Source organism: Dipodomys spectabilis, unplaced genomic scaffold, assembly GCF_019054845.1.
Source record: "Dipodomys spectabilis isolate Male_0828 unplaced genomic scaffold, ASM1905484v1 ptg000622l, whole genome shotgun sequence".
Taxonomy (NCBI): Eukaryota; Metazoa; Chordata; class Mammalia; order Rodentia; family Heteromyidae; genus Dipodomys; species Dipodomys spectabilis.
This window is the reverse complement of record NW_024871299.1, coordinates 144,949-153,822: the sequence shown is the minus strand read 5'-3', so window position 1 is coordinate 153,822 and position 8,874 is coordinate 144,949. Positions and strand designations below refer to the sequence as shown.

Genomic DNA, 8,874 nt, shown 5'->3' with positions numbered 1-8,874 from the left:
TTTAACCAATAGAAGAGTGAAGAGTAGAGAGGAGATAGGTTGGTGGAAGCGTGGGGGTTGAAGAAAAACCCATCATGTGGTCTTTGTCTCTTGCTAGGATCAGCTTCCAAGGCATGTAGAGAGAATTGGGGGAGGAGGTGGTTGAACAGGTTTGTAAGGGGGAAAAGATAGCACTTTTAACCATGAAGACATTTAAAGGGAGGATGTGGCATAATGAAGTTACTGAAAAGCTAGTGTTTGAATAATTGGATAAAGTTATTGGAAGAGGTGAGAGGGAGGGATTTTTCTTCGGTAGCCATTTAGAGGAGAAATTAAGAATCTAGATTTTGAAGTGAGTGGACTCAGGAAAGAGGAAAGGACTGTATTATTGTCTAAGTCCCTAAGAGAAGAAGGATTGGCTTGTTTCTACTATGGGATTTCAGGGTGGTAAAGGGAGAGAGCAGCAAAAGACAGAGGATGTCCTCAGTGTGTTTGTCAGCCAGCCTCTGTCAGTAACAGATTAACGAAATGTCCAGACCAGAGGACCATTTAATTATGGTCTGGAAGGAAAGAAGGTGTATTAGCCATAGAAGAGGGTTGAGAAATATATAAGTATGGAGGGGTTTGTTTAGAGGGATTTTTAACAGGACTCATAGCTTGTTGTTTTACCTTTGGAGGCCTATGCCCACCCCCACCTTGTGTCAGCTACACAAGCATGCAGACAGGCAGGCACAGAGACCTGGGTCAGCAAAAGGAGTTTGCTTGAAACAGACACAGTTTTAGCCTAGAGAATATGGACCAACTGCAAATACCAAGAGTGTAGTTAGAAGAGCAAGGAAGGAGAAAAGGTTCTTTTGTGATGGAGGTCATCAAAGAAAAGAGAGATAGAGGGAAATGGAGAGGGGGAGAGAGACAGATTGAGTTGCTACAAGATAAGGAGTTACTTTTTTAGAGGAAACGTTGGGTGGCTCCTGGCAGAGAAGGGCTTGGTGAGCAAGGCAGGAGAGTGGAGAGGGAGCCCTCTGGAGTGGAGGTCAGAGAAGGACTTGGTGGACCGAACAGAACAAGCAAAGGGAGGATTTTCTGGAGCAGAGCTTGAGGAGGGCTTAGGTTTAGGGGACCTCAGACTCCTCCCAGTTTCATTGGAGAATTGTTTAAATCAGCAAGAGTAAAACCTAAGGTTCTGAATTTAGGTCAGCAGTGCCATGGTAATGAGACCAGATTTTGGAATAAAAACAAGTCAGTTTTGTTTTTTTATGAATGTAAATCAGTCAGCCCAGAGTCTTAAGTGTAGACAGCAGGCATGCCAATGGGGTGTCTCTGGGAGACAATTTGGAAATTTTGGTAGGACTATGGAGCCTGTCCTGATGCTACAGGCAACGCTGGCGCTTTGGGAAGCCAGATGGATGGATCCCAATAATTAAGAGAGGGCATCCCCAAAGGTCCTTATTAAAGGGTATAGGGTATAAGGAAAGAAGAGACTTCTGGAGTCTCTGGACCCCACAGACAAGAAAGAAGGGAGGAAGTCCTGCCCTCCTGGTGTCCATGTCAGTTACCTTGTCCTGAAGGCTTTTAGGTATTGGGTGAAGCCAGTCAAACAGCGAAGAGCCTCCTGCCTGGAGATCAGAGTCCAGGGACAGGGTAAAGGATAGAGAATAGGGGGAGAGATAAGGCCTTTTCTGAGCTTACGCAGAGGGGCAATAATACCTCAAGCCACAGCAGCATGGCCATCCACTGTTTGCACTGCTTAGAAAAGCAAAGGCTGGGAGGTTTTTCAGGTGTCTGTTTAGCCCAAAGTAAGCTCAGAGGGCTCTGTGCTTCTGATGAAGAAAAGCCTTGGAAGGAGGAGGAAGGTAGCAGAAAGGCTCCGTGAGAGGTGGCAAGGAGGTGGGTGGCCCCTTGGCAGAGGGCACCTAGTTACTCCTGGTGCTTTTTATCTCCTGGGTGTCAGCACCATATGTTAGGAAAATGGAGGAGAACGGAAAAAGAATAGGCCTGACTTGATCACCAACAGAAAGGACTCTTTATTGAGGAACAGCCAGGGGCACAGCCCTTCCAGCAGGATTGAGGTTGTGTGAGGTAGCTGGCACAGGATCAGTGTTTTATAGGAGATCTGATCAAGGAGGTAGAGGTTAATGAAAAGCCCTTAGGTCAAGAAAGATGGAGGACTTTCAGTTGGGTCTGAGATGGGGTGTTTACAACTGGGCCTAGGTGGATTGCCCTCCCTGCACATCAAAGGTGTTCACACATACCTGAAATTATGCCTGGAGTCCGTATGGACTTGGGATAATAGGGTGCGGCTCAACCATTCAGGCCAATTGGAAAAAGTTAGCCTTCCGAGCTTTTCTGCATATAAACACTCCATCAACATTTTCTTATTAGAGGATTATTCAAGATTAGCTATATGTTGATTGATAATAACTGAGCTTGACAGAAAGGTGAGGGAAAACTGTCTAGTCTTCAATGAGGTTCTGACTTGTATTTCACAAAGTGTTATGAAAGCCCTCAATGAGAAATCTAGTAGCTGCATTTCTTAAAATTGCTTGCCTAGGGGCTGGGAAGGTGGCTCAGTGGTAGAGCGCTTGTCTTGCATGCATGGGGCCCTGGGTTCGATGCCTCAACACCACATAAGCAGGAAACAAAAGCCAGAAGTGGCTCTGTGGCTCAAGTGGTAGAGTGCTAACCTTGAGCTGAAGAACTGAGGGACAACTCCCAGGCCCAAAGTTCAGGCCCACGACCGGACCCCCCAAAAAAATTTAAAAATAAAAGTGCTTGCCTGGTTACACTTTCTGATAATGTGTCAATTCAAGTACTTCTTGGAGTTCCAAACCATTCATTCAATTTTGCTGTATTAGAAACTTGTTACGTTTTGTGGACAGCTCTTGGTGATGAAATTTGTGCTTTTTAAAATTGCTCTCCCAATTCCATCCACAAAATGCAGACAAAAATTATCTGAAAAAATTCATATCTGTTGATATTGCATATACATTTACTTTCCGTTATAAACCTAGAATGCGGTAAAATTTCTCATAGCAATTATACTGCACTAGATTGTGGGCAGTTTCTAATGTAAATAATATATTTATTTTTGTAGAGAATTTGAGTATCCAAAATTTTAATATGCCTGTCATCCTAAACACAATACCTTACTGATATTGAGTGACAAATATAATTTCTCATAAGTACAGAAATTTTCCTTGTATCTTTTTAATATATACTTTTATTGTAAAGATACTGTACAGAGTGGTTACAGTTACACAAGTAAGGAAATGAGTACATTTTTATTGAGCATTGTTAACCCCTCCTGTTTTTCCTCTACCATCCCTTCCCTTTACACCTCCTCAACTCCTCCTTCCACCCCCCTCTGACAGAGTGTCTTGTACATCCTATTGTTACAATGGATCAACCTGTATCCTTTCCTTGTATCTTAAATGAAGAAATGCTGGCTTGTTTCATGCTGATTCTACTTGTGTTGACACACCTAAGGTCACTCTCCAAGTCCAAAAGCACATAAATGAAGTGCAAATCATCTTTTGTCAGTGGTATAATTGTGTTCTACACATTTATTGACAGGATACAAACCTTAATACATATATACATTGGAAGGCATTTGATGTGTGAAAACCCATCAATATAAAATATAAAGTAATTTTGATAAAAAATAAAGGTGACTCAGAAGAAATTATAAATGCAAAAACAGTCTTTACAGAAACAAATTCTTAGAGATATTTCATGACTTTGAAAAGGATAAAGTGGCTGAAATTAATATAAATTTAGAAGTATGACAATTCACAAAAATATAAAAAGATATTCATGTATATCATTATATAAGCCAAAGCAGAAAGCAAATGTTGTTTAGATGACTTTTTAAAATATACTTTCTCAGGAACTGGGAAGGGGGTTCAGTGGTAGAGTGCTTGCCTAGAATGAATGAGGCCCTGGGTTTGATTCCTCAGTACCACATCAGTAGAAAAAGACAAAGGTGGTCCTGTGGCTCAAGTGGTAGCACTAGCCTTGAGCTGAAGAGCTAAGGGAAAGCACCCAGGCCCAACAGTTCAAGCCCCACTACCAACAAAAACAAAATCAAAAAACAAAAAAACACTATCTCTCACTTTTGTGTCCTCAACTCTGTAATACGGCTGCTTCAGCCTAGGGCTAAGATTTTAGCTGTGGACACTTAACACTCCTGATTCAGACTCTACTTGAGAAAAATTTTAATGAATATTTTGTTCTTAATTTTGCTCTTTGTAAATTCATATGCACCTATAAAACATGGTGTGGCCATCCCAGTAACGTTCTCAAAGCACCTCCTAATGACGACTTACAAAAAGTTGTATTATATTACAACAAGGAAAACAATGCTACAATAAACAAAACCAATCATTAAATATTAATGATTAATAAATGAAAAATGAAACAATTACCAGTGTTTCCAGTATTTGAAGTATACTACATATTAGGTTTTACTATTTTTTCATAGTTTCAGAGTTTTATAGGCTATGAGTAGTCTTTAAAGTTTCCCATTAAGATTATTATTTATGGCTCATATCATCTGTATATGGCTTATATCATCATTTGTTCCTCGCTAACCTATAAAGTAAGGAAGCCCTAAAGTTTTAACAGAAACTGTGAAATTAACAAAGTCTTAACTCTTCACTCTGCTTCTTTACACAAAGACTTTGCAAATTCTCATTAGTAAAATTTCTATAAACTCTGAAATGTACACACTTAGTAGTATATGCTGCTACAATAAATCTTAAATACTTTATGGAAAAGTTTTATGACCTGTCATACAGTCTTAATTTTGGCATATATATAAGCAAATTCCCAAAACATTAAAACTTTTAACAAACCTTAACACTTGCTTCAATGTTCATTATGAGAGGTGCCTTGTATAGAATAATTGAATTCCTCCTCTTACACATCCCTTGAACAACAAATATGTTGTTTGTGACATGTCAATCTTGATTTATTCATAAATGTGTGCTTATATAAGAAATACATGGTTCTAAAATTTCACAACAATTCTTTAGAACTTACTTTCTGTTGAATTGTTTAGTTTAAGAAAATCAATTACACTTTATATATAAAAAATGTTCTGTGCTCAATTCGCCAACACATACACTAAAATTGAAATGATACAGAGAAGATTACCATGGCCCCTGTGCAAGGATGACAAGCAAACTCATGAGGTGTTCCATATTTTTACAACAGACGCTGAAGTGGATGTGGCCAGAAGGGAACCCTACTGCATTCGAACCCTACTGCATTCTTGGATGGGAGTGTAAACTTGTTCAGCCACTTTGGACAGCAGTATGAAGGTTCCTCACAAGATTCCACATAGCACTCCCCTATGACCCAACAATACTTCTTCTGGGCATTTACCCAAATGATCACAAACAAGACCATACTAAAACTACCAGCACTACTATATTTATTGCAGCATTATTTACCATAGCTAAAATATGGAACCAACATCGATACCTCTCAGTACATGAATGGATCAAGAAAATGTTATAGATAGATAAATAGATAGATAGATTGATTGATTTCCATTGTGTGTGTGTGTGTGTGTGTGTGTGTGTGAATAGGAATTCTATACCTCCATCTGAAAGAATGTCATTGCCCAATTTGTTAGGAAATGGAAAGGCTTGGAAAAATTATATTAGTGAAGTAAGCCAAGTCCAAAGAAACATAAGTCCCATGGTTTCCCTTATTTGCAATAAATAATATATGTCTGGGATAAGCAGAAAAGGTCAAAAGCTATGTGCATATGACCAGATAAGATGATGTTAAATGAAATGACCCCCAAAGTAAGTACACAAGTGGGGTTTTTTCTTGCATGCTATTATTTCAAACGTATTTATAATGTACGATGTGTTTTATTGTTTCTTTATATGTTCCTCGCCCACAGTATAACCTCTGTTTTCACTGTATTTGATTTTGGTGCACCTGAATCTTGTATATACACTTAGCTAATTGGGGAGGGGAAAGAAGAAACAAAATGGTTAACTAGGAATACTGGTCGACCCATTGTGACAATGAGATGCACAAGACACTATGTTGAAAGTTGAACTTTACAATTTAGGTGGGGTTGGGGGGGATGAAGGGGAGTGTACTTGTAGAGGTGCGAGGGAAGGGATGGTGGGGGAAAAAAACACAAAGGAGGTAGTAACAATGCCTGAGAGGAAATGGACTCATTAACTTGCTCATGTAACTGAAACCCCTCTGTACGGTATTTTAACAATAAAATACATATAAAAATGTTCTGAGATGGAAGAGTTTATTTCCCCTATTATACCCATATAATATCATTAACTAAGAAATTAATGCAAAACACTGACGTGAATAAGTGTGTGAGTGTGTGTGTATGTGTGTGTGCCTGAATGTTGGCGTGCTCAGAGTTTGAACTTAGGGGTTTAAGGTCTTGCTAGGCCTTTCCCCTCTAGTTTGGTGAGCTAGTATATTAGCTACATCTCAGTTCATGCTCTTTTCTAGTTCATTAAAATTTTTGAAAAATAATCTCATGATTTTTTGCTCTGATTGGTTTCCAAATGTTATCCACAGACCTCAGCCTTCTGAGTACATATCCTGAGTAGTCAGGATTACAAGGGTGACCAACCAGCACAAAGCTTTCAGAAACATATTAAATGTAGAAGAAAATTTACATCATGAGTGCCTGTTTTATCATCTACATTTAAAGCATTTTGGAGTGATTATATGTGAATTTATTTCGTTTTTGGATTCTTAAAAGACAGTAAGTGATGATATTTAAAAATTTTAGTACTTTTTAAAAAGGAAACTGGAAATGTGGAATAGAAGAAATTTGGCTCTCTTTGGACCTCAATTTATAAGCTCATCTCTGTGCATGATAACCCAATGTCACCAACACAGTCTGTGTTGAAGACAAAATGTGGCAGAAAACAAACACCCTTGGCAACAATTGCTATGGTATTATTTCTTGGACAATATGTATATTGAATTGAGTGTGTAAGAGAATGGAGAGATTTTACCTACCTTTTTTGTATTGCTGAAAGACTTGTGGAAACTTTGACTGATTTCCTTCCTCATTGTGTGTCTTTGGACCATGCACTTAGTGCCTTTAATTACAATTTTTCCCAACATTATAATGGTAATAACATTAGCATTACAGCAAATATCATCTTAAGAATTAAGAGGCATGACACTGGTGAAATACTTAAGTTTCTATGAATAAGCTTTGAGTTTGGTCAGCAATTTTTTAATACTAAATATAATTCCATATGTATTACAGAAACCATTACATGTAGAGAGAACCCAGAACTAATGTTATCAATTGACTGTGATCTGCTTTCAAGGAAGCCAGGTGGATAACTTCTCATGCTGTAATTCAAACTGGTTATCTTGTCTTGATAGTGTAAAAATATCAGGGACAGAATAATGAAGAAATGTTGTGCACTGAGCTGAAGCCCATATGAAAATGTGCAAAACTGATAAAATGTAAACTTATCTGAGCAGTATATTGTGTTTTACATCATTTAAGTTAAATTGCAAAGATAGAGAGACCTAGAAGAATGAATTCTCCTTTTGATACCCTATCATAGGGACTTAGAAGGATGAACTTATCTCATTCTTGGAGAAGCATCATCGGATGAGAGGAACAGTGTTTTTTGTGTTTGCTTCCTTCCATTTATTCTTCAGTTTGAAATCTGAACTACTTGAAACTGAAGGAAACCAAGGGAAATCAGACACGCAGGCTTTGGAAAGAGCAATAAACATAAAATAAAATAAATATAGCCTTGTAAAAGGTCAAACTAAATTGAGTTTTATAGTCTCAAGTGTAAACAGAAAATGATCTAAGCAATATCATGTATTGAAATTTTTAAAATGTTAGGAGATGCTTAATTTTTTCTTTTACTACTATCTTGAATTAATTATTGATTTTGTATAGAGAGCTTAAAGATGAGATTAACAAGTAACATGAATAAAATTGGACAAAAGTTCTGAATAGGCCTATTTTCCCAAAAGCCCTGAAAATCACAGTGGGTATACAAAGTTGTATTTAATGTCATTTCGATGCTGGCTTAGTGAACAGAAGTCATTAGAGAAATGCAATTCAAAATTACTATGATACTACTTCATAACTATTATAACTCTTATCAAAAAAACTCAAAAGAACCAGGTGTGGTGGTAAAGGTTTGTAATTCCAAGCATTTAGGAGGTTGGACTAAGGGGATTTGAGTCTAAAGCCAGTCTGGGTTACTTCACCTATTAGAAACATGCACTTTCATAAAACTCAAAAGGTAATAATGTGGGTGAGAGTATGGAGAAAAGAAAATTCTCTACACTCTTGGTCAAAATACAGGCTCGTATTCTCGTTGTAGAAAGTAGTATGCATTTTCTAAAAAAATGCAAAGTTGAAATATCACCTTGACTCACCAATCATGTGATTGCTTCTCTCTGGGTAACTCATAAATATATTTGTAGTTCATTGTTATTCACATTATTCACAACAGCAGCCAAGATATACTTCGAAGTTAAGTTCAAATCCACACAATTAAAGCAACTCTGGTACATGCACAAATACATGTTCTGTTTCATCCTTAAAATAGCAAGATACTTCTCCCATGAGCCACAACTTACAATGACCAGAAAGATGTAATCTAAATGAACAAAAATGTTGTCTTCCAATCTTTGTAATACTACACACACGCAAACACACCAACCTCAAACATTAAGAGAGAATTTTTTTTAAAGTAAAGCAAACTGGAATCACTAGGGCATTTAGGTCACAATGTAGAAGATAGTAGATATGCAGGATGACCAAGTACAGAGTTGTAATGTACAAGATGAGGTTACAGGGGACTACACTGGCCTTACAAAGGAATGAAGCTAAATAAGTAGGAGTTGTTCTTC

The 8,874-nt window shown here is 37.8% G+C and overlaps 1 non-coding gene across 1 annotated transcript; it reads left to right on the top strand.

The window, feature by feature from the left end:
- The first annotated feature begins 5,079 nt into the window (after positions 1-5,079).
- Positions 5,080-5,186, top strand: LOC122101073. Its single transcript, XR_006146303.1, has one exon. It is a non-coding gene; the product is annotated as a U6 spliceosomal RNA (small nuclear RNA).
- The last annotated feature ends 3,688 nt before the right edge of the window (positions 5,187-8,874 follow it).